The following is a 25159-nucleotide window of genomic DNA, read 5'->3' as shown; positions in this document are numbered from 1 at the left end:
CCAGAGAGGGGGACGAAGAGTGACTAAGGGTGCTGTTTTATTTAGGAACTGAGAAGATCACTGGAACTGAAGAATCTGTGGAGGAAGAACTCCAGGCAGAAAACATTAAATACAAAGTATGTGGGGCCTGGTCAAGAAATAGCAAGGAGGCCAACATGGCTGGGGTACAGTGATAAGAAGAGTGTTAGGAGATGAGGCCTAGGACTGTGTACATTATAATTGGGTTGTACATTAACCAAATGACACTTACTACTAATATCAAAGAGTGTGTGTGTGTGTGTGTGTGTGTGTGTGTGTGCGCGCGCGCTCACGTGTGTATAGCTTTCTACTAAAATTTAGCCATTTATTTTGCTGGTAATAGTTTACCAAAGTAAAATAGTATTATTAGGTTCTGGAACCATTTCCAGTATATGGAGGGTTGATTTCTATGCACACACCATGCAGTTCTCCAGATATCAGCTTCGTGTCCTACAATTCAGCTCATTCTGGGGCGCCTGGGTGGTTCAGTTGGTTAAGCATTAGATAGACTTGATTTCAGCTCAGGTCATGACCTCATGGTTTGTGAGATAGGGCCCTGTGTCAGGCTCTGCACTGACAGCATGGAGCATGCTTGGCAATTCTTTCTCTCCTTCTGCCCCTCCCCTGCCTGCTCACGCGTGCTCTCTCTCTCTTTCTCTTTCTCTCCCACCTTCTGTCTCTCTCTCTAAAAAATAATAAACATTAAAAAAACAATTCAGCTCAGTTCTGATACTATTTCACAGGTTAATGTTACAGCCCTCTAAGACTCCCCCCACCCCTAAACTTCAGATGCCAGTTGCAAGCCCAGGTTGTGGTCTGCTTCTGATTAACTGGTTACCAGTTAGAGGTTCCCATGACCCTCTTCTTGAATTTAGGATGCAAGTTACAAGTCTGGGTTGTTACCTTGTTACTTGTACTTCAAACCTACTGGCTCTAAATCACAAGTTCCCATGATCCCCTCTTTGGGGTTGATTAATTTGCTAGAGCAGCTCACAGAACTCAGGAAACCAGTTTACTTACTAGATTTCCGGTTTATTATAAAAAAGGATATTATAAAAAAGGATATAACTCAGGAAGAAGTGTGCAGTTTCCATTGTCCTCTCCAGGCACACCACCCTCGCAGCACATCCCTGTGTTCACGAACCCACAAACTCTCTGAGCCCCATCCTTTTGAGGTTTTATGACAGCTTCATTATATTTACAGGATTGATTAAATCATCAGCAATTGATCTAACCTCTAACCCTTCTCCCCTCCAGAGGTCAGGTAGGTGGGACACATGGTTAGCATGGCAACCTCTGGCAAGCAGTCCCCAGTCTTAGGTGATTTCCAAAAGTCACCTCATTAACATAACGAAAGAATTTTTTTATAACTCCTTATACTTAGGAAATTCCTAAGGGTTTTAGGAGTGCCAGAAACTGGGAGGAAGACCAAATGTTTCTCATATATCACACTATCACAAGTATTCATCATTTAATAATTCCTAAGAGCTATTTTTCTTCTTTTTAAATAAGAAAAATAGTCATCAAAAATATTCAAATACAAAGGGTTAGTGTTACTGCTCTCCCAATCCCCAGTTCACTTTTGAAGTCCTAATCCCCATCACCGCAGAGTAGGACCTGAGGTAGGTATCTCGGAATACCTCAGAGTAAACCTTATTTGGTGATAGGGTATTTACAGGGGGAATCAAGTTAAAGGTAGGTCACTAAGGAGGATGGAGCAAATCCACTTATAACTGATGTACTTATTAAAAAAGGGATATTTGGACGCAGACATGCATATAGAGGAAGACAGTTTGAAGAGACATAGGAAGATGATCCACAAGCCAAGGAGAGGCCTGAAACAGATCATTTACTACTCTCCTTTACTGTCTCCCTGTCTTTAATGAGGGTAATACTGTTGTAAAACTCAGGTGCCTCCCCTGCATGTGTTTCATTAATTTCTAAAGCAATGTAAGTCTTTTTAAGAAAATCTGGAACTAAAAAACAAGCAACGAAAAGTAAACAATGTGGCATTATATTCATTGTTTGCTTTCTAAAAAAAACTTAACTTTGAAACGGTAGGTTTCTTCAGGGTAATACATACAGCTGTTTTCCAAAAAGATTGACCTTTTCGGTTTGTTTTCAGACTTTGTACCAAAATATTTCACAAACTTACTTACTTAAAATTTATTCTCAGATTGATTTTTTTTTTCTATTCTAATAATGTATTTCAATGTAACTTTCTGTTGCTTCAGAGTGGTGTTTTATGAAAAAAAATTGCCACCACTTGGTGGCACTGCTTGGCTTAAAAATGAATCAGATGGTCTGCTTCTGCTATTAACTGCTGTTCTGCATAAATCATTAAATTCAGAGGGGAGCAGCTTGATATTAAGCAACTTAATATTATAAATTTTATTATTTTGTAAACAAAATAATAATAGGTGTTGTAAAATTGAATTGTATTAAAATGTCATATGGAATATAAAAATATAAACCAAGGCTTAGTTTGGTAGAGAGGGAAGCCTACGAATTTTTGATAGGATTGTCTTTTAGTTCAGGCATCATCTTTATTTTTTGCCTTAATCATCTTTGTGTCTAAATGTCAGAAAAATATTTTTAATATTAGAAACAAACATCTTCAACTTTTCTTTAGTGTTAGCATTTTCTTTTTTTTTTCTTTTTTTTTTTTTTAACATTTATTTATTTTTGAGGCAGAGAGAGACAAAGCTTGAACAGGGGAGGGGCAGAGAGAGAGGGAGACACAGAATCTGAAACAGGCTCCAGGCTCTGAGCTGTCAGCACAGAGCCCGACGTGGGGCTCGAACTCACGGACCGTGAGATCATGACCTGAGCCGAAGTCGGCCGCTTAACCGACTGAGCCACCCAGGTGCCCCTAGTGTTAGCATTTTCTAAGATGTGTATTTTATTTTGTCTTATATAAAGCTATGAAATTGGATTTTTTTCTGGTGATCAAGGTTAATTAAATGTATAGGAAAACAGAAAGTATAAAGGTGTTTCATTATGTCTTTCTGCAGCCAATATGCAGAGGATCTAGAAATGTAAGATGTGGAAAGTTATTACACCCCAGACATGACTTTTCTCCTAAGCAATTGATACCTAATATCATAGTAGCTAAAATATTTGTGTAATTATTGTGTTCTAAGTTGCATATACAGCATATAAAAGATGGTGATCCAGGTCTTTAAAATTCAAATATGATACATCAGGAAAGTGCACAAAGTGTATGTATACAGCTCAGTGAATCACCACAAAGTAAACACCCCACAGCCACCAGAGATCAAGAAATAGAATACTGCCAGCAACCCAGCAGCCCCTGTGTTTCCTTTCCCGATCACTCTTACTTGGAGTAACCACTGGCTTGACTTCAAAGAATATGTTTGTGTTTTTGTTTTTTTTTAACCCCACCTTTGTACTTTTATATAAATAGAATTATATAATAGTATTATTTTGTTTTTGCTTATTTTGCTTAACATTACATTTGGGAGGTTCATGGATGTTTTCATTATCAGATAGCTCACTTGTATTTCATCAGTATCTTTTTTACTTTTGGACATTTGGATTGAATAATACTGTCATAACATTCTTGTATGTGTTTCTTGGGGCACATGTACATTTATGTTGAGTACATACCAGGGGTAGATTAGCTGGGTGATTGGTGTATATGTGTTTAAATTTAGAAGATAACAGAATTGTTTTCAACATAGTTGTACCTGTTGTTAGTAGGATATGAGTGTTCATGTTGCTCTGAATTTTCACCAGCATCTGGTATCAATAGCCTCTTTAATTTTAGCCCTTCTGGTGGGTGTATTTCCCTGATTACAAATAAGATTGAGTACTTTTTCACAAATTTTTTGGCTGTTTGTATATCCTTTGTTGTGAGGCTTCTTCTTTCCCCCATCTTTTTATTATTACTATAATTATTATTATTATATTCCTAATATATTCCTAATTTATACGAGTTACATAGTTTATGGATATGAGCCCTTTTTTTTTCCTTTTGGAGTTTCTGTCCTTTTTAAGAGTTTTTTTTTTAATTTAAAAATTTTATTAATGTTTATTTTTGAGAGAGAGAGAGCAAGCACAAGTGGAAGAGGGACAGAGAGAGAGGGAGACACAGAATTTGAAGCAGGCTCTAGGCTCTGAGCTGTCAGCACAGAGCGTGACGTGGGGCCTGAACTCAAAGAACTGTGAGATCATGACCTGAGCCAAAGTCAGACACATAACCAACTGAGCCACCTAGGCACACCCCTGTTTTCATATGTGATAGATATAAGACCTTCATTTAGTTAGGTTTGTTAGAAAAATATATACCCACTTTGGCTTGATCTTTATCCTACTGTTAATATCTTTTGATGAAAGGAAGGTCTAAATTTTAATGTAGTTCAGTTTATCATTGTTTTCCTTTATAGTCAATGTTTCTTGCGTTCTGTTTAAGAAATCTTTCCCTGCTGCAAGGAGGTGAAGACATCTCTTATGTTACCTTCTAGAACAGTGGTTCTTAACTAAGGCAATTCTCCCTTCCCTCACCCCACACCTTCCCTACCTGTGCAGGAAATTTAGTAACGTTCACATTTTTAGTTTTCACAGCTAGGTGACTGGGGTATTCCTGGTGTCTAGTGGGTTGGCTAGGGATGCTTGCTAAACATCTTACAGTGCGCAGAATGCTTAAACGTCCAGCAATGCACAAAACAGTTACCTAGCCCAGAGTGTCACTAGTGCTGAGGTTGTTAAGACACTGTGCTAGAGACTTTATTACCTAAAACTGATTCTATATACACTTGACCCTTGAACAACATGGGAGTTTGGGGCACTGACCCCTGCATTGTCGAAAATTGCTATATAACTTTTGACTCCCAAAAAACTTAGCTACTAATAGCCTACTGTTGAGTGGAAGCCTTAATAAAATAAGATAGTCAATTGACACACATTTTATATATGTATTATATACTGCATTCTTATATTAAAAGTTAGCTAGAGAAAAGAAAATGTTAATAAGAAAATCATAAGAAAAATAAATTCATAGTACCATAGTATATTTACTGAAAAAAATCCATGTAATGAGTGGACCTCTTTGCCATTCAAACCCATGTTGTTCAGGGGCCAACTAAATGTAAAGTATAGAGGTCACCTTTTTTTTTTCTTAGGGGTACGCATTTTATGAGGCACCATTTATTGAAAAGATTGTCTCGCCTCTGCTCTACAGGATCACCTTTGTCATAAATCAGGTGACCATATATACATGGGTCTGCTTTGGGGCTCTATTTTATTTTGTTGGTTTACTGTATCTACCCTTACACCAAAATCATGCTGCTTTAATTTATGTGGCATTATAGCAAGTCTTTGTATTTAGTAAGACAGATCTTTCCACCTTGTTCTTCTTGACTCTTTGCACTTCCATATAAATTTTTGTAGTCACGTGGTCAGTTTTACAAAAATTGAATTTATTCATTAATTTGAGATAGAGTTGACATCTTTATGGTAATGTCTTCCAGTCCATGAATGTCATATTATCCTTTCATTTATTTAGGTCAGGAGTCTCAAATTCTGCATTCTCAAGACCCATTTATACTCTTTTTTTTTTTTTTTTAACGTTTATTTATTTTTGAGACAGAGACAGAGCATGAACGGGGGAGGGGCAGAGAGAGAGGGAGACACAGAATCGGAAGCAGGCTCCAGGCTCTGAGCCATCAGCCCAGAGCCCGACGCGGGGCTCGAACTCACAGACCGCGAGATCGTGACCTGAGCTGAAGTCGGACGCTTAGCCAACTGAGCCACCCAGGCGCCCCCCATTTAAACTCTTAAAAAGAACTTTATTTGGTTATATCAGTGTTTCTCAGCCTTAGCACAGTTGACACTTTGGGTCAGATAATTTATTGTTTGGAGGAAGAGTTTCCCATTAAATGCCATTATAAATAACATAATTTTGTGAAGAGCATACTTTCCAAAACAAAACTTAGTGGGAAGAGTAGCATTGTTTTTACATTTTTGCACATTTCTTTAATATCTCACTTAATAGAAAACAGCTGGATTCTTACACGTGCTTCTGCTTTAATCTGTTGGAATAGCACGAGTCCTGTAGACTCTGGACAACTCCATTTTACAATTTTGAGAGAATGGGAGTGAAAAAGGCAGATAAGGTCTTCGTGTTATTATGAAAATAATTGTGATTTTAAAGATCCCCTAATAAGGTCCCAGGGATCCCTAGAGGCCTGTAGATTGCACTTTTGGGAACAGGTGCCCTAGAGTTTGCAACATGCACTGTTGACCTGTAAGTCTAATTAAGTTATTTTATATTTTTTAGACAATACAAGGAAACTAAAACATTAAAGATTCCATTAACTTCCTCCCCTTCTTAGTTTATTTCCTAGAATACGTATTTTTGACTGCATATGTGTTTTAAGCCCCAAAATCATCATTGTTTTATGCCATTATTTTAGATTTACCCACATAGTAACCATTTTTGTTGCTTTTTATTCTTTCCTGCATCTTCAGTTCTCCCATCTATAATCACTTCCTTTTTTTGAAGAACACTTGTACTGAGAAATTGTCAGTTTTTGTTGTCTTGTCATGTTCTGTATTTCACCTTCACTTTTGAATGATAGTTTTTTTACTAGTTAGAATTCAGGGTAGGCAGTTGTTTTCTTCTAACTACAATATTATCCCTTTGTGTTTGGGCTTCTTTTATTTCTGTTGAGAAATTGGTTGTTACTCCTGTCAATGCCTTCCAGCCAAAAAGACCAGTAAGAACACAGTTTTTTATACTTGTTGCAGTGAAGGATTCTACACGTATTTATAGGAAACCTTTGGGTGTTTTTTTAAGAGGGTATTAGAAAGAACCTATTATAGGATTTGGACTTTGGTTGGGTAATTTTAGAGAGAGTCTAAGGAAGTAGAGGTTTGCTGTGAATTGATTGTTGTCAGAACATGGGAACATTTTAATATTGCTCTTTTTTTAAATTCAGGTGAAATTTATGTAGCACACAATCATTTTAAATGCACAGTTCAGTGGTAGTATATTCATAATATTACACAACCTCCAGCTCTCTTGTTTCAGAACTTTTTCAGTATCCTGTAGCTATTATGTAATATTTCCTATTTTCTCCTTCCACTATCACCTGATACTCTTTACTTACTATCTGCATCAGTTTGCCTATTCTGGATATTTCATATGAAAGGAATCATGCAATACATGACCTTCATGTCTGACTTCTTTTACTGAGCATAATGTTTTCAAGGTTCATCCAAGTTGTAGCATGTACTTTGTTTCTTTTTTGCTATTATGAATAATGATGCTGTAAACACTCATGTACCAGTTTCTGTGTATACATAAGTTTTCATTTTTCCTGTGTATATATCTAGAAGTTGAGTAGCTGGGTCGATTGGTAATTCTCTGTTACCTATTTTTAGGAAACACCAAACTGGTTTTCCATAGTGGATGCACCATTTTACAGTCTTACCACAATTGATAAGGGTCTCTATTTTTCCATATTCTCATCAACACTTGTTATTTTTCATGTTTTTCTTTTTTTAATTAAAAATATCTTAATGGGGGTGCCTGGTGACTCAGTCAGTTAACCATCTGACTCTTAATCTCGTCTCAGTTCTTAATCTCAGGGTCATGAGTTCAAGCCCCATGTTGGGCTCCATACTGGGTGTGAAGCCTACTTAAAAAAAAAAAAAATCCTAATTGGGGTGAAGTGGTATCTGTTCGTGGTTTGCATTTGTATTTTCTTAATGACCAAGATGTTGAACATCTTCCCACAGATTTGTTGGCCCTTTGTATATCTTTTGAGAACTGTCTGTTCACATCGTTTGTCCATTTTTTTATGCTTCTTACTTTTCTTACTCTTGCTTATATTCTTTCCTTTCCACTCAAAGAGTCCCCTTTAACATTTTTTGTAAGGCTGGTGTAGTGGTGATAAATTGCTTTAACTTTTGCGTGTCAGGGAACTTTTGCATAACTCTCCTTCTGTTGTGAATGATGGATTGCTGGATAGAGTATTCTTGGTTGCAGAGTTTTTTTCTTTCAGCATTTTGAATAGATCCTGCCTCTCCCTTCTGGTCTGCAAAATTTGTGCTGAAGAATCCACTGATAGCTTTTTGGGGTTTCCCTTGTATGTAACTGTTTTCTTTTCTCTTGCTTCTTTTAAAATTCTCTCTTTATCACTCTGCCATTTTAATTACTATGCTTTTTCTTGGTACGGACCTCCTTGGGTTGATTTTGTTGGGGACTCTGTGCTTCCTGGATCTGTATTTCTGTATCCTTCCCTAGATTCATGAAGCTTTATTATTTCTTCATATAAATTTTCTGTCTCCTTTTCTCTCTGTCCTTCTGGGATCCCTATAATATGAATGTTATTACACTGGGTGTTGTGGAGTTCCCTTAATCTCGTCACATTTTTCCACTTGATTGCTTTCCCTTACTCTCTTCTCCAGATTGCTGATCTATTCTTCTGCTTTTTTTAGTCTATTTATTCCCTCTAGGGTATTTTGAATTTCAGCTAATAGAGTTAGTCATCTCTGATTATTCTTTATGTTTTCTGTTTGTTGAAGCTTTCACTGAGGCCTTCCGCTTTTTTCTCAAGTCCAGTGACTGTCTTTATGACCATTACTTTAAATTCTCTATCAAGCATATTATCTCTCTTTTGTTTATCTCTCTTGCTGGGATTTTGTCCTGTTTTTTCATTTGGGTCATAGTCCTCTGTCTCCTCATTTTGACTAACTTCTGTATATGTTTCTGTGTGTTAGGAAAGTGATCTATATCTTCTGCTCTTAAAAGTAGTGGCATTGTGAAGAAGAGGTCTTGTGTCCTGCAGTGCAGTGTCCCCAGTTCACCAGAAGCTGACACTTGAGGAATGTCTCCTGTGTGTGTTGTTTGCATCCTACTGTGGCTGAGCCACGTTTGCCTTCAGTCCAGTCATCTGCAATATTGCTCTTTGCCTGTTTTGGGCAGGGTTTGGTCCCTGTGGTGTTAGTGGGCCAGTCTCGGCCACCTTGCACTTGAGTTGAGTCCGACCAAGTGTTTGCCAGAGCTGTGGTAGCACCAATCTGCAGGGTTTCCCTGTGTTGCCCCTGAGAAGCTTTCATTGGTGGGAGGAGCCTACAGTCAGACCAGGTGTCTGCTGGCAGCCCATGCTGGGGCCACAGACAGACTGGTATGTGTGGTTTATCTTCCCCTCTCCCTGGGGCATGAGTCATTTTAGAGTGGTGCTTGTCCCTGGCGAGGCTGCTTGCACACTGCCACCCTTGTGGTATTGCTTTGGGTGGACTCCTTCAGGTCTGCAGGAGAGCGTGGGGACAGGGGTGCCAGCCAGGTCCATGCCAGTCTACTGTAGGAGAGAACTTAACAGCTGCCAAGGAAAACACTTGTCCAGGCTGGGATGGAGGGGCCAAGTCTAGAGAAGAATGCAGGGGTAGGGCACCCTGTTAGCAAGCTTAGGTTGAGAGTATTTGTGCTACACTGGTTCCCACAGGTTTACTTTCCAGGCTGGGAGTCGGGGGAGGGAAGAGGGAAATGGTGCCTGCCAGCTCTTTTGTTGCTGGAGAAGTCTCCCAAAGATCCCTGCTCCTCCAACACATTCTTTGAGATTAGTAAACAAATCTCTTTCCTGTATGCCCTAGGCATTTTTCAAACTGCTGGTTCTATGTTGTATCTCATCAGGACTGTTTGTTGTGCTGTCTCTTTTAGGGAAGGGACTCAGTTCCCTTTTGTCCTCCAGCTCTCTCAGCACCAAGCCTGCTGAGTTTTAAAGTTCCAGTCCTTCTGGTTTTCAAAGCCAAATGTTACAGGGATTCATCTTTCCAGTACAAGTCCCCCAATGTCAGGAGTGCTTGGCATAGGGTCTTTTCCTCATGCCTGCAACATCCCTCCCATGCATGGATCCCTCAGATTGGTCAATTTGGCTCCCAATTGTGTCTCCACCCTACCTACCCTCTTCTCTATATTTAGCTGTGGAGAGTCTGTTCTGCTAGTCTTCGGATAATTTTTTGGGTTATCTACACTGATGTGGGTGTTATCTAGTTGTATGCATTGGACACAGTGACCCTAGGATCCTCCTCCTTTGCCATCTTAACACCTTAGTTCTTGGCTGAGCCTTTGTCCATTTTTAAAACTGGGTTGTCTTTTTGTTGTCCGGTTGTTTATATATTCTGTATTCTAAACCCTTATTAAATATATCTCAATAATGTCCTTTGATGGACAAAACTTTTATTTTAATGAGTCCAGATTATCTATTTTTTCTTTTGTTCATCATGCTTTTGGTGTGAAATCTAAGAATTTATTGCCAAATCCAACATCATGAAGATCCATCCCTAGGCCTTCTTCAAAGAGCTTTATTGTTTTCAGCTGTTATATATATAGTGTTGATCGATTTTGATTTAGTTTTTGTATTTGTATGTGATATGAGGCAGGGATCCAACTTCATTATTTTGCATGTGATTGTCCATTTGTCCCAGCACCATTTGTTGAAAAGACTGTTCTTTCCCCATTGAATGGTGTTGGCACCTTTGTTGAAAATCTGTTGGCCACAGCTGTTTGGGTTTATTTCTGGATTCTCAAATCTATTCCATTGGTCTTTATGTCTACCCTAATGCCAGTACCACACTGGTTACTATAGCTTTGTAATAAGTTTTTAAATCAGAGGGAGTACCCCTACTTTATTTCTTTTCAATATTGCCTTTGCTTTTCAGAAACCTTTGCAGTTCCATATGAATTTGAGTATCAGTTTATCCATTTCTGAAAGAAAAAAAAGGCCATTAGAATTTTCATAGTGATTGTACTGAATCTGTAGATCACTTTGGGAAGTTTTGTCATTTTAACAATATTTCATCTTCAAATCCATGAACATGGGATGTCTTTTCATTTATTTATACCTCCTTTAATTTCTTTCACCATTGTTTTGTCGTTTTAAGTATGTAAGCCTTTTACCTCCATAGTTACATTTATTCTTAGGTATTTTATTTTGGATGCTTTTGTAGATGGGATTTTAGTTTCTTTTGAGATCATTCATCAGATCATTCATTGATGGCTTAGAGAAACACAACGGATTTTTGTATGTTGATCTTACAACTGCAAATTTGCTTGATTTTGTTTATTATATTATCTCTGGTAGGGTTTTTTTGTGTGTGTATGTGGAGTCTGTGGTATTTTCCAAATATATAAAATCATGTCATCTGTAAATAGAGATAGTTTTATTTCTCTCTTTCCAATTTGGATGCTTTTTATTTATTTTTCGTGTCTAATTGCTGTGGCTGGGACTTCCAGTACAGTGTTAAATAGCAGTGGTGAAAACAGGCAGTCTTTTACTTGGAGTGAAAGCTTGGTTTTCACCTTTGATGACTGTGATGTTAACTCTGGGTTTTTCATGGATGCCTTTTATTATTTAAGGAAACTCCTTTCTTTTCCTAGTTTGCTGAGTGATTTTGTCATGAAACAGTGTTGGATTTTAGTAAGTGGTCTGTGTCTGTTGAAATATTCATGTATTTTTTTTTCCTTTGGCCTGTTGATATGATGTATTACATTGGTTGCTTTTCTTATATTGAACTGTCTTTGCATTCCTGGGATAAATCCCACTTGGTTATAATATATAATCCCTTTAATGTGCCATTGGATTCAGTTTGGTAGCATTTTGTTGAAATTTTTACATCTGTATTCATAAGGGGGTGTAATTTTCTTTCAGTATCTTTGTCTGGTTTTGATTTTAGGGTAATGCTGACTTATAAAATGTGTTAAAAAGTGTTTCCTCTTCCACGGGGCACCTAGGTGGCTCAGTCAGTTGAGTGACTTTAGCTCAGGTCACGATCTCATGGTTCTATGAGTTCGAGCCCCACACTGGACTGTCTGCTGTCAATGCAGAGCCCACTTCAGATTCTTTGTCTCCCACTTTGCCCCTCCCAGCTCACATTCTGTCTGTCTCAAAAAATAAATAAACATTAAAGAAAAAAAAAAAGAAGTGTCTCCTCTTCCACATTTGGAAGTTTGTGAAGGATTTGTGTTAATTCTCCACATGGTAGAATTTATTAGTGAAACCATCTGATCCTGGACTTTTCCTTTTTGAGAGGTTTTTGATTACTGATTCAGTTTCTTTACCTGTTACAGATATGTTCAGATTTTCTATTTATTTTTGAGTCAGGTTTGTGTTTCTAGGAATTTGTCCATTTCATCTAGATTATCTGATTTTTTGATATCTAGTTGTTCATGGTATTCTCTTAAAATCCTTTTAATTTCTCTAAGGTCTGTATTAATGTCCTTACCTTTGTTTCTGATTGTAATTATTTGCATCGTCTCTTTTTTTCTTCTTAGTCAACTTGTTAATTTTGTTGATCTTTTAAAAGAATCAACTTTTTATTTGTTTTATTCTATTTTTATATTTGCTTATCTGTGCTCTAATACTTATTCCTTCTTTCTGCTGGCTTTGGGTTTAGTTTGCTCTTCATTTTTCTAGTTCCTTAAGGTGTAAAATTAGGTTATTGATTTGCTGTCCTTTTAGATGTAAGCATTTATAGCTATAAATTTCCTTCTCAGTATGCTTTTGCTGCATTCCATGTTTTTGTATGTTGTGTTTTGTTTTCATTCATCTCAGGATTGCCATCTTAATAAATTAATTATTAACTAATTAATAGGGAAGGCACATTGAAGCTGGGATAAACTTATAATTGGTAAAGAATTGATAATAGCAGTCAATTCATTTAGTGGCAGAAGGTCATATTTGATTACTTTGTGTTACACAGTAACCTTGTCTGAAGTGATTATTCTGAGATATTTTTATGTTCAACAAGAGAACAGTATGATTTAGCCGAAAGCATCAGAGTAGTTCTTGGACTTCAGGAGCTAGCTGCTTTTTTTTCCCCCCAGTCTAATTATTGTCTTTTTGTATCCTTTTTGCTGCTGCAACTTTTAAGATTTTCTCATTGTTTTGCATTGTCATCACTTTTACTGTGATGTATCTAAGTGTATTTTTCTTTTTATTATATCCATCTTAAGAGTTCCTGGTGCTTCCAGAAACTGTGGTTCGATGTTTTTTGTCAGTTTTAGAAAATTCTCAGCCATTATCTCTTCTAGTATTGCTTCTGTCCTGTTTTCTCTCTCCTTTACTTCTGGGATTCCCATTAAATACATGCTAGATCTTTTTCCTGGGTCCTCTTTTGGCTCTGTTCTTTCCTCCATTTTCTATCCTTTTGTATCTCCTTTCTTCATTCTTTCTTTGTTCTGACCCTTTCCAGTTCACTCTTTGTTTTGTTTTTGTAGATACTCTTTTTCTCCCAGTTTTACTGAGATATAATTGACATTTTAACTCTTTAATTGTATCTAATTTTTAGTTTTATTGCATGGTGACCAGAGAATATGGTCTACATGATTTCTGTCTCTGTTGGAAATTTCTCCATGGTCATTATAATATATAGTCAGACTTTATATAATGTTCCACTTACGTTATAAAATAAGAATGTCTATTTCTTGTTGTATAGGGCTATTTGATCATTGTCTTTACAGACATTTATCTTTTATATCTCCTAAGAGAATTTTGGAAAACTGGCATTTGGATTTTTTGTCATGAGTGAAAATAATTATCAGCATTTATACGTATGTACATGCTGTAAATCTAATTTCTTCAAAACCTTTGTACTGTTGATTTAATTCATTAGCTTACAGAAAATGTTGGCCATATAACAATTTAACGAAGCCAAGTCTTCATAGCTAAATCAAAGTGTCAGTAACAAGGTGGCTTTACTTTTTTAGATTTAACTATCAGACCTGCCACTGTTGACAACCTTTTCATTTCTGAATTTTAATTCTAAAACTGAGAAATGGAATGAGAGGGGTATGAGAGAAAGGAAAGTAGGTATAGAGAGGTTGAAGGCATAGTGAGAGAGACAAGACACTGGAATCTTGAGTTGTTTTTCAATGAACTAAGACTATGTAGCCTTTCTATATTGTTTGCTTTGCTGCCATAGCAAGGAAATTTGTATTTCCCAAACTTCCTTTTATTTGGTTGCCAGAGGCTTTTACACAGAGTATTACCAGAGCAGTGTACAATACCAAGGTTCTGGATGATGGCATTCTTCTAGACCTTTGAGAGATTCAGTTAATAAATACAATGATCTATGCCCTTGTGACTTAGTTCTACAGGAGGGATACACAAACGATAACCATAATAAATAAATATATTACACAGTATGTTAGAAGGTGTAAGTGTTTTGGAGTAAAAAGGGGTGAACCAGTGTAAGTTTACTTGAGAGTGCCAGCAGAATAGAGAAAGTGAGGGAGTTTGGGATGTAATCTTAATCAAAGTGGTCCAGGTAGGCATTATTCAAAAGAAAATGGTTGATCAAAGGCTTGAATTAGGGAATTTGTCATGAGTATCTGGGAGACAGAGTATTCTAGCTGGGGAATGGTTAATAATACTAAGACCTTAGCATGGGAGAGAATGTGTTCAGGAAATAGTAAGGAAGCCAACGTGACTAGAACTGAGTGAATTGGGGAGGGGAGTAAGAAATGAGGTCAAAATGTTGCTGAAAAGGATCTTCGTAGGGCATTACAGGCTATTATAATGACATTGGTTTTTTCTCTAAGAGGGAAAGACAGGGAGCCATTGAAGGATTTTGAGGAGCATTATCTGTCTTAAGTTTTAAAACGATCCCTCTGGTTGTGGTGTTGAGAATAGACAGTAGCTGGGCAAGGGCAGATGCCCTAAGACCAGATTAGGAGGCTGTTGAATGAGTATAGGGGAGAGATAATAGTGGAGCTGGATGTAGCAGTAGTGAGAAGTGATTGGATTCTGGATGTAATTTAAAGATGGTGGCTGTAGGATTTCTTGATGGTTTTGATATGAAGTATGCATAAATGAATAAGGAAGATTGACCCAAGGTTATTGAGCTGAACAAGTGATGGAGGTGGGGAAGGTTGCAGATTTGTATTTGGTAAACTTTCTTTTGTAAAGCGAGAGAAGGGTGATCTTGAAAGAGGAGATGGGCAAAGAAAACTGGAATATTCTCGGTGTGTTGACTTTTGGGGAGAAGTGTTTCAAGCCTCCCTCTGTGACGGTCAGTTTCTCTTAATACTTGTAGATGTTCACAATTTATGTATTTTGTAGCCATTTTGTTGTGTGCAAAGGGGTTTGTGAACATTATATCTTCTTGGTGACTTGTATACTTTATTATATACAGTATTCATATTTAGCAGGTGTAGTGCTTTTTTGCCTTAAATTCCATTTGATTTTTCTGATAGTGAAGACATCTATTTTCTTATTATTAACATTTGCTTAGTTTATCTTTTCATCATCTTATTTTTAACCTTAACATTTCCTTTATAAACAATATATAGCATACTTTAAAACAAAACAAATACAAATACCTTTTTCTTAACTTACAAACTTTCTTTTTAAACAAAGTATTTAAGAATTTTTTTTAATGTTTATTTTTGAGAGAGAGACAGAGTGTGAGCGGGGGAGGAGCAGAAAGAGAGGGACAGGCTCTGAAGCAGGTTCCAGGCTCCCAAACTGTCAGCACAGAGCCCAGCGCGGGTCTCGAACTCATGGACTGCAAGATCATGACCTGAGCCAAAGTCACTTAACTGACTGAGCCACCCAGGTGCCCCATAAACTTTTTATATTTATTAAGAGGATTGATGTGTTTGGACTTCATTCTGCTTTCTTGTTACTTTCTCTTTGCTATCTTTTATTGTTACTTTTTAATTTAATCAGTCAAATTTTCTTTACAATTCCAGATTTGAAATTATATATCTTATTTCACCATTTTACTTGGTTACCCTTAACATTTTAATACATTTAAAAAATTTTTTTCTTTGGGGCGCCTGGGTGGCGCAGTCGGTTAAGCGTCCGACTTCAGCCAGGTCACGATCTCGCGGTCCGGGAGTTCGAGCCCCGCATCAGGCTCTGGGCTGATGGCTCGGAGCCTGGAGCCTGTTTCCGATTCTGTGTCTCCCTCTCTCTCTGCCCCTCCCCCGTTCATGCTCTGTCTCTCTCTGTCCCAAAAATAAAAAAATAAACGTTGGAAAAAAAAAATTAAAAAAAAAAATTTTTTTTCTTTGAGGGGCGCCTGGGTAGCTCAGTCAATTAAGCATCTGACTTCAGCTTAGGTCATGATCTCATGGTTTGTGAGTTCGAGCCCCACATTGGGCTCTCTGCTGTCAGCACAGAGCCCACTTCGGATCCTCTGTTCCCCTCCCTCTCTGCCCCTCCCCTGCTTGCACTCTCTCTCTCTCTCAAAAGTAAATAAACATTTAAAAAAAAAAAAAAAAAGGTTTTCTTTGAATCAGTATCTACCAGTTTGAACTCTTTTAGGCTTCTTTGTTCCCATATTATTAAATACCATATAACCCTCTTTTCTTAGGAATCCTTTTTGAACAATTATCAACAGTTAAGACATTTAGTTGCCATTTTCAGTGGTTTGGTTGCTCATTAATGCTTATTGATTCTTAGCTCTTTCTTTTTATATGTTCTTGTGTCTCTATGCCTGAGAATTACTCTATGAGTAATCTGTGCATGGTAAACTTTTGGAATCCTTGTTTGTCCAAAATGTCTTTTTTGTTGTTGTTATGCTTGAGTGGTAGCTATAGAATTCTGGGTTGAAAAGTATTTTCACATCTTTCACCATGATGCTGGCAAAAATGGTAAGACTGTAAGGAAATAGGCATTCTTACAGACTAGAAGTAGATATGCATATTGATAGAAATTTGGGGAAATGATCTAGAAATGTGTATTAAGCCAAAATACACATGCAGCTTTGAAAAATCTATACTATTGAGATAAAAACAGTACTATAAGGCTGTCTATTCAAGGTTATTTACTGTAAAATGTATATTGTATGATCCCATTTCTATAAAGATAATCACAAAACAAATACATATATATGTATGCTTGTATGAATAAGAAAAAGGAGTGGAAGGATATACCAGACTCTTACATTGGTAACTGAAGTGGGAGAGAGTGGGAAACGTAGAGGAGGCAATATTTTCAGACAGATTTGATTTTAAAATACCATTTTTCCTCAAAAATCTGATGGCATTGATGAGGAATTGTGTATTCTTGTTTTTGTAGATAGTCTAGTTTTTGTTTTTGTCTTGTTTTCTGAAAATGAGCAAAGTTCTACCTCTTATTCCTAGAGATCTGAAATTTCCCCAGGACTTGTCAAGAAGCATGTCTTTTTCTTCATCTGCTGAGCACTGATTGAGCCCTGTTAATCTGAAGATTACTGCATTTCTTGAGCTCTGACATTTTTTTTTTTCTATTGTGTCCTCTTCTTCATTCCCCTGGGGTGCTTTTCTATAGCTCCTACATGATATAATTTATGGATGTAGGTTTCATATTTATTTTCTCTTCTTGCTCTCTTTTTAAGAAGTCTTTGTTCTTTAAGAATACCTCTCATTTCATCAGCCATATTCACTCTGCTCTTCAACTCCTCTATTGAGAGTTGTTTTGTTGTTAATAGTTGTTGTTGCTTAGTATTTTTTTTTATTTCAGAGTTCTTTGTCACCCTTTCACTTAGAGCATATTGTACTTCTATACTTCAGACACAATAGTTTAGGGGCACCTGGCTGGCTCAGTTTGGTGGAGCGCACAACTCTTGATGTTGGGGTTGTGAGTTTGAGCCCCACGTTGGATGTAGAGATTACTTAAAATCATAAAAAGAAGCTGCAGTAGTTTATAGAAATTGAAGATATTATGAATATTTACTTCTTTTTATTCTAGTGATTAACCTTATAATACATTTAAATTTATATATTTCAATCACTTGTATAAAATAATAAAAAACACACTTAACACACCAATTTTAGCCATTTTTAGGACATACCTCCCCTCCACCTTCAGCCTTTGGAAAAACTTTTCTGAGTGGTGAGTAAGTGGTAAACTTATGGACTGTATGCCTTTACTCTTGAATACTATGTTATCTGTCTCTGTATAAGATTCTACAGTCAAAATAATTTTAACCCCAAACTTTGAAGTTATACCACCTTTGACTGAACATTTAAGTCTTGACACTAAAAAGTCTGTTGCTTTTCTGATTCATATTTTTTGGCATAAAGCCTATTTTTAGTCTTTGGTGGGTTTTTTTTTTTTTTTGGGGGGGGGGTTGTCATCTCCATTCTTTCCAGCAGTCCTCACCTCTATTACCGTTCTCATTTATGGTTCTATCCACCTTGGTATGCCTCTCTGTTCTTGTTCATTTCTTTTCATTTCATTGGCATTTTATGAGAGAGGAAAAATAAATGCACGTCCCTGATAGACCCTAAGGAATCAGAAACTCTTAAATCCTGAGTGGCCACTTCATGTCCTTTTTCCTTGGCGCACTGGGTCAAGCACTGTGATTCCCCTCTTTATTGCTCATTTAATATTGTTTTACTGAAACCCTGCTTTATCCCTGCAAGAGTGTTATTCTTAAAGCCCCAGCAACTCTTAAGACATACTGCTTCTTTCTGACTCTTTAGCTTCTGCCTGTTTATCCTGTTTATACCTTAGGAGTGGTAGTAAGGTACCAGGTACCAGAATAAATTTCTGCTTGTAAGGGTCTCCTGCTTCATTCAGTAGGAGCAGTATACAAACCCAGCATCATCATTCCATAAATGAAACAAGTTAATGGCAAGCATCATAAAGAATTAACATTTCATGAGTAATTACTAAATGCTAGGCCCTGTGCTATATGTTTTATGTTGTCTTATTTAATCCACACAGTCCTCTTAGTAGGTTTCATACATATTTTATTGATGAAGCAACTGAAATTTAAGGAAAGTTGGAATAACTTTGCCCCCAGGTGGAAGGTGTGGAACCATTTTTCAAACCCAGGCATGTGTGCGACCAAAAAGTGATTATTTTGGCATAGTGCACTATAAAATTTAGCTAAAACCCTCGCTTTTCTGAGGCTTTTCTTATCCATGGTATTTTATAGGACCTTCTACTTTCTCTGAACTATAGAATGTATAATCCATATTACTCACTTGGGACATAATGTATTGCTTTTTATTGATAGCAGTTTTTTATACATATGTGTCCTGTATTTTAGGTAGAAATACAATTTAAAAAAAAAACTACCAGCAATACCATTTTATTAATCTTAAGAATAATTAAAATTTTCCCTGAAATGATCTCAGTTTTAAATAGCTTTAGTCTCCTTTTATAAAACAATAGTATAATATTCATAACAATTTGGTTTTACAGATATTGGGTAAATTGCAAAGTATGTGTTCTATAAGTCTCTTATGGTTCAAAATTGCTACTTTTAAATGACACTTGTTTGAATAGAGCTGTGTACATTTGATTATTAAGTATTTGCATTTTCTAAATATTACATAGTGTTTAACATTTTGGTGAAATTTTGTAATTATTTAAATTCACAACAGATAAATATCTTTGGTTTTATAAATGAAACTCCAGAATTGAATATTTAATAAGGAAAACTTGTTAAATCAGAAAAAAGTAGTGGCTGGTTTGTGATTTTCCATCACAAAAATATGTTCCTTTTTGTTGCTGTTGTTGTTGTTGTTGTTGTTGTTTTTAAGACATTGGTGCAAGAGAGATGCATATTCCTGTGTAATTTGCTTCAAGGAGAGCAGATTTCTTGTATTTGAATTTTTACCTTCCTGAATGAAGATAATTGTAGAATAGTGATTACTTTGGAATATTTGTCTTAGGAGATAATTGTATTTGGGGGGCTGACTTTAGAGAAAGAAAAAAAGGTAAGTTGAGTAAATGATAGCAGTAAGAGAGTTCATATATAATGAAAATATTTTACAGAAAATAAAACTGGTTTTGTTTCAGTTTTCTAGTTCTCAATGAGTATCAAACTTATCCATCTAAATATATAGAAGTTTAAATTTACATACTACAGTTTAAATGTACATAATACAGGTAAATGGTTAAGTACTTGTTACAGATTATTGTAGAATTACAGAATTTTTCTTTCTACAGTCTGAGCCGTTTTCAATAAAATTATAGCTCAGTGAAATAATTTGTTTTCTTGATGTCATAATGTTCAAGTTTATTTCTCATTAGACTATAGACAATTTCGTATTTTCAAAATATGACTAATAGTATGACTACCAAATGAATTAATGGCACCTTTATAATAAGAGTTTTACTTTAACTATAAAATCTACCAAATTTTTTTTTAATGTACATAGTTTCAGGGCGCCTGAGTGGCTTAGTCGGTTAAACGACCGACTTTGGCTCAGGTCATGATCTCATGGTTTGTGAGTCCTGGCCCTACGTCGGGCTTTGTGCTGACAGCTCGGAGCCTGGAGCCTGCTTCAGATTCTGTGTCTCCTTCTCTCTCTGCCTCTCCCCTGCTCACATTCTGTCTGTCTCTCTCAAAAATAAATAAACATTTTTAAAAATTAAAATAAATGTACATACAATTCAGTATGTAAAGTTTTGAATTTGAAAGAGCAAAATTGTGTGAATATTAGAAGGAAACATTTATTATGTTTCACGCAGTCTTCTAAGGCCAGATTATCTCTTCAACTGTTGTAAGGAATTCCTTCAAAGCCCAGTTGTTTGCATTTGCTGTCCTGTCACTTACTTTGATGTGCGTATTCTACTGGACCTTGGTCCTGTGGAATCGTCATGTGTTTGGGGCAGAAGTTTTATCCACAGCACTTTGAACATTCTTATCTTTTAAGTGCTTGAACAAATTCCTAGCCTTTTCTGAAAACCATTAGGCAAGTAGACATTGATGCTGATTTTGTACTTAAAAACTTCCTTTGTCACATTTCTTTATATCTCTTGCTGATTATTGTTAAATGTGTAAGCACAGTAATTTCTTAATGGCAAAATTTCTTTGCTCTTCAGAATTATTTCAGCTCTCAAGCAGTTCATTCCATATGCATATATAATATTTATATTACCACTTTAGGTGTTTTTATTATCTATCTTCACTTCTAATACAATTGTGTTTTGTCTTCCTAAGACTTTTAACACTTGCACTTCTTTTGCATTTATTGGACATGATGGGTTAATGTTTATAAAATAACTAAAAACTAAGCACAGAGAGTAAATTCATCATAGACTGAAGAACACTAGAAAAGCCAAAGTAAAATAACGATTAATGGCAGTTAATTGGTTGAGAGCAGAGTTGACACACTACCTTTGGAGTGTAGAGCTGACACATTTATGTTCATGTTAATTATACAATTGTGGTCAAAAATTTGGTCTGTTTGAAAAAATATATAAAGAGGTTATCACTCATTTTAATTTTTTTTTTTTTAAAAACATGAATTGTTCTTGTTGGAGCTATGTGCATATGCACATCATATATCCTTTCAAAGCTGTGATGGTCACTCTTATCTTGTTCTCACTATATGAACGTGTAAACAATGCAGCAAGCAGTCATTCCGTAGCTGAGTAGGATTTAGCATTCTCGTTTGGTTGCAACTGTAATTTATTGCGTTGCCTCTTCTGTTACAAACTCTTCATTAGGAAATTAGCCTTTGATTAGTGAATATCCATTTGTTTTTCTACTACTGTTGTTTTTCATTATTTTATAATTTTGCCATGTTGTTAAAGTTAGGCCTTTATAACTTCCCCACCACTTTTTGTCCTTCTTGTAGTTACCTGCCTCTTGAGGTAGGTTAGATAATGTTTACTATTTAGTATATCCGGCAGTAAGAATCACTTTGTGTTATTAGGTGTTTATGATCTTACTATTTGTAGCATCTTCCTATTAAATAATGAGGATCATATATGGCATCAGGAATAAAACTACTGGACAAGTTCAATATAATTTTATGGTAGGTGGTAAAATCACATATAGATCTTGGTTTGTAATGACAGTAATGACAGGGCCACATGCTGCTGGAAGAAAGCATTATGTGCCGAATGTATTTTATTCTTGTTTTATTTTTCTGCTCATTATTTATGTATTTTCTGTTTGTTTGAACTCATTGAAAATTTTTGAGGGGGATATTACCCATACAAAAAACCTTTGTATGTAGTTTTCATGATGCAGATAGCTCTGTGGCCTGTGTGTTAGTCATTTAGTGCCATATTTTCATTGTTCAAGAATCAGCTTATCAACATACTACAAGTTAACTAAAGGATTATTTCTTTTCTTTTTTAATTTTTTTAAATGTTTGTTTATTTTTGAGAGGGATCAAGAGTGCACGCAAGGGAAGAGCAGAGAGAGAGGGAGGCAGAATCCAAAATAGGCTCCAGGCTCTGGAGTTGTCAGCACAGAGCCTGACGAGGGGCTCAGACTCAGGAGCTGTGAGATCATCACCTGAGCCAAAGTCAGATGCTTAACCAACTGAGCCACCCAGGAGCCCCAACCAAAGGATTATTTGAAGTAATTTTTGATTTAGAGAATCTTTTTTAAATTAAAGTCCCAGTAGTATAATTTTCACTCCCATTTTTAGCTCATTATTTCAAATAACATTAAATGTTAATAATATAATAACCAAGCATTTAACATATAGAGTAGATATCAGAGAGGATGTTAGAAAACATCTTACCCAATCTCCAGTGCCATAGTTCCTTCTACTGTGTTCTTGACAATAGTCCAACCTGCTGAGCCATTCAGTTCACTGTTGTGTGAGACAACCCTTTGCATTGTTGAGTGGTTCCTGTTTTTAGTTTTTTCTTAATCTTGAGTTGAAATCCATATCTTTATAATTCAAACATACCATCTTTTGTATGGCATGCCTTCAAACATTAGAAGACTATTAATTCTATTGACTAATCATTAGACTAAGCATACCAAATTTTCTCTTTATTTCATTACATGGTGTGCTGGATACCCTTATGAATTTCTGTATTTTTTTAGTGTTTCCTCTCAATGACATCCAGAGTAGGATACTACTGGGGTGGTATGGTTATACAGTATACTCTGTCTTCACTTGCATTGTATACTAGGTGAGGCTTGAGTATATATATATATGTTTGAACATTGTGTACGGTATATATAGACTTAACTATCACAGTAATTGTAGATGTAGTATTTCAGTTAATTAAGATTTGTTTTTGCAATTAGAATGACAGTTGTGAATGTTTTTTTTTCTTGACCCAATCTCCTATATGACTAACTGAAGTTGTCATGTGTTCTCAAGGATAATTTAAATGAACATGGGGTTTGTGAAAATCTGACAGATCTTAACTATAACTCAGCTAGTGGGCAACATTATAATTTATTTATAGCTGTGTAATATAGCTATTAATGAGCTAATGTAGAATGAGGGCAAATCGTATTATATCTTTGTATGAAATTATACTACATGACAAAGGTTGGTATTATGTAATAAGTACCCACAAAGTATTAACCTATTTGCAATAAATACAATTAATAATGTACATAAAAGAATGAAATTAAGCTAATTTTATCAAAAATTATTCATGAACAGAAAGTGGACAGCATAGATTTGATGACAGGAAGGTTGTATCTAATCTGAATTACTGAGTGACCTAGGAAGCTTGCTTAGAGGGATTACAGAATAATTATGTTAATATGCAATTATCACCTCATTTCTTCTGTAGTAACCTCAAGATGTAGTGTAGTGAGGGTGTTATAGCAAGTGCTGATAGTTTGCAAAAATACTGATGTTTGAAATTTCTAAGACAATAAGTCTAGCTTGAGGCATAAAAGTGATGATCTGTCATCTTGAAGACAGATCTGACCTTTGTACTGTTTTTTTTTTAATGCTCACAGTGTATAACTACAGGCAGTTATAGCTGTAGAACTCATTATGATTTTCTAGAAACCGAAATATGTTTTATGTAGATTTAAAGTTCCATTTGCAGCTTTTTATAAGTGTGTGAATTTTTTTCAAGAACATTTTAAAATTCACTTAAAAGAAAAATTCTGTGGTTATATGATGACATGGAGGAGGACATAGTAATACTGTCTAAGCATTTTATTAAAATATCCTATTTGATGATAGCAAATTCACTGAAATTTGAGGAGTCCAAACAATATAACATTAGTTTGATTATTTTAATTTATTAGCTTCCCTTTTTTGAACTTTATGAATGATGTCTACCTTCAAATGTGTCCCCTACTTAGTTACATTAACATAAACTGGTGTTGATGGCTCTGTTACATATATTTGACTATATAAAGATAGTTGGAAGAACTTTGAAACAGTGTGAAATTAGGTTATTGGTCAAATGCTTTCTTGCTTAGATGCCAGATAACCATCCGTGAATGTAGGGAAATAAATTTTGGTGTCAAAATTCTAGATCCATTATTCACTATAACAGATTTTGATGATTCAGCGTTCTGCATTATATCTCAATGCAACAGCTATGATTTTAGAATATTGTTAAGAAAAAATGTACTTGGAACATGTTTTGATTAAGATATATTCTGAAAATTAAACCAGGAAAATTTTTTTATTATTGCTAAAATACTAGCTTACTGAAACAGTTTCTTATAGCGTATTTTTTAAACTGATGGAGTAGATTTTTTAATATCAATGTGCTAAAAAGAAATTTTCTGAAAAAAGAACAACCTCTGTTTTTGAGTAGAGAGATCATTAATTTGGGGACAAGTTAGGCATATTTCTTTAGGTGTGAAGGAAAACTTTGTTAAAGTCTTCATTTTATATTTTAACAATATCTCATCTGATCTTTTGTTTTTTTCCTTCCACTAGATGTGTTTAGAGATAGAGGATATATCACATACATATATATGTGTTTTTGTGGCAAAACAGTTTGGTATCTTTAGAATGTGAACTTATGGAAGGCTCATATTAAGGCCATTCTGGTAATGAGAATGCAGTCTCCAAGCAGACATGATATTCTCATAGTTTGTCACCCTGCTGTTCAGGGGGTACCAATGAAGTTGCTTTAAATGGGAAGCGTCTGTTCCATCTCTGAACCTCTAACACCAGAACAGATGGGTGGAACATGGAACATAGAAGGTTGTACCTCTGAGGTGGTAACAGTGAAGCCACTCATTAACACTGAATTTACCACTTCGTTAGCAACATTGCTTCCTGTTGAGAAAAGCTAATATAGGCTTTCAAATTGACTGAGCATATATTTGTCTACCCCTGTGATTATAATAAGTAGGAACACTAAGTGTCTTTCAGGCTAGTTTTTTAAAAATTCTGTTGTCCATTTCAGATTTATGAGATCGTTCCTATTTGGACATTTTACCTTTTTATGTAGTTTAATGAGAAATGTCAGGAATGGGTAATAGT

The 25159-nt window shown here is 35.8% G+C and overlaps 1 protein-coding gene and 1 pseudogene across 9 annotated transcripts in view; one reads left to right on the top strand and one right to left on the bottom strand.

Annotated features, from left to right (window-relative positions):
• LOC115521403 overlaps window positions 1-20593 on the bottom strand; it is a 39924-nt pseudogene extending 19331 nt beyond the window's left edge.
• Window positions 1-25159, top strand: part of ZNF644 (zinc finger protein 644) — a 104772-nt gene that overhangs the window by 54615 nt on the left and 24998 nt on the right. The window lies entirely within an intron of this gene.

Source organism: Lynx canadensis, chromosome C1 (genome assembly GCF_007474595.2).
Source record: "Lynx canadensis isolate LIC74 chromosome C1, mLynCan4.pri.v2, whole genome shotgun sequence".
NCBI classification, from domain to species: Eukaryota; Metazoa; Chordata; class Mammalia; order Carnivora; family Felidae; genus Lynx; species Lynx canadensis.
This window is presented reverse-complemented; position numbering and strand designations above follow the sequence as displayed.